Source organism: Erigeron canadensis, chromosome 5, assembly GCF_010389155.1.
Source record: "Erigeron canadensis isolate Cc75 chromosome 5, C_canadensis_v1, whole genome shotgun sequence".
In the NCBI taxonomy this organism is placed as follows: domain Eukaryota; kingdom Viridiplantae; phylum Streptophyta; class Magnoliopsida; order Asterales; family Asteraceae; genus Erigeron; species Erigeron canadensis.
The window spans coordinates 4,200,853-4,201,986 of NC_057765.1; the positions used below are offsets into that span (position 1 = coordinate 4,200,853).

At 36.2% G+C, this 1,134-nt stretch overlaps 1 pseudogene; it reads right to left on the reverse strand.

The window, feature by feature from the left end:
• On the reverse strand, window positions 1-698 carry LOC122601034 (annotated as a pseudogene).
• Window positions 699-1,134: the final 436 nt, after the last annotated feature.

Here is a 1,134-nt window from a genome sequence, read left to right on the forward strand (position 1 = left end):
TTAGCAGAGGAACATAAAAAGTGATAATTTACCATCGGTGAAGCCGGAAACTGCATATGCTGTTGTTGTTGTTCTTGAGGAGGAACATGATTCGAAGACGACGATCCTTTTCAAATACAATCTATACTTTTGTAAATGACTAGCAACATTTTCACTAGCTACTTAATCCTTCAACGTCCATTAAATTCATAATCGTTTTCGGAACCGCAATTTTTATCCCTAAATGTCGAACCACTTCTATAAATCGCTTATGCAATTGCGTTGTGCCGCTGTCCACACTAAACGCTTTCGTTTTGACGTCGGTTCAGCCTTATCTGTCACTATACCTGACTCGTTTTTAATTTCCTCCACCGTGTCACCGTCGCCGTCTCCGTCGTAACTAACTCTCCGTAATTTCTGCGAATCAGTTAGATCCACCACACTTTCATTTCCTTTATAATTATCATTATCATTAGTACTAACTGAATTTAAATTATCACCTCGGATATCAGAAAGAGTGTCTTGAGAAGCACGATTGACGTCAGACAAATTCCAGTAGGTTTCCGGTGTAATACTGAACGTCGATAACATCTCCGCCAAGATCAACGACTGTGATAAAGGACTCAAATCGGCGAAGTTTGGTAACCCTAGCTCCCACTCAGTATTCGTTCATCAACGTCAACGCCATGGCCACCGGAAAGTCTTACTTCCTCTGCCATAATAAATTATATATATATACAAATACAAACAGAGATTTAGAGTTATTTACTGATTTTCAAAGAAAATTGATTGAAAAACTTTGATTGACTAAACTTTGTTTTAGTGGATGCCACGTAAGGATTGATGATGTGGCACAAGTGATGTGGCATTTAACGGGTGTCGAACGTCAAAAACTAACGATGTTTCCCTTTTTAGGAAATTTATAAAAATTGTATCATTTAAATAGACGAAAACAAAATAGGTTCTCCTTTATAGGAATTTTAAGTAAATAGATTCCCTTTTTATGTATTTTGCCCTTAATATAACTGATCATTGATATAAAAGATGACATATCTATACTCCCTTATAAAACATATTGAACATCTATTTTAGGAAATTAAGCACATTTTTCAGCATTCCCATAATACCCTTACACCCCTACTTAAACATAAAACC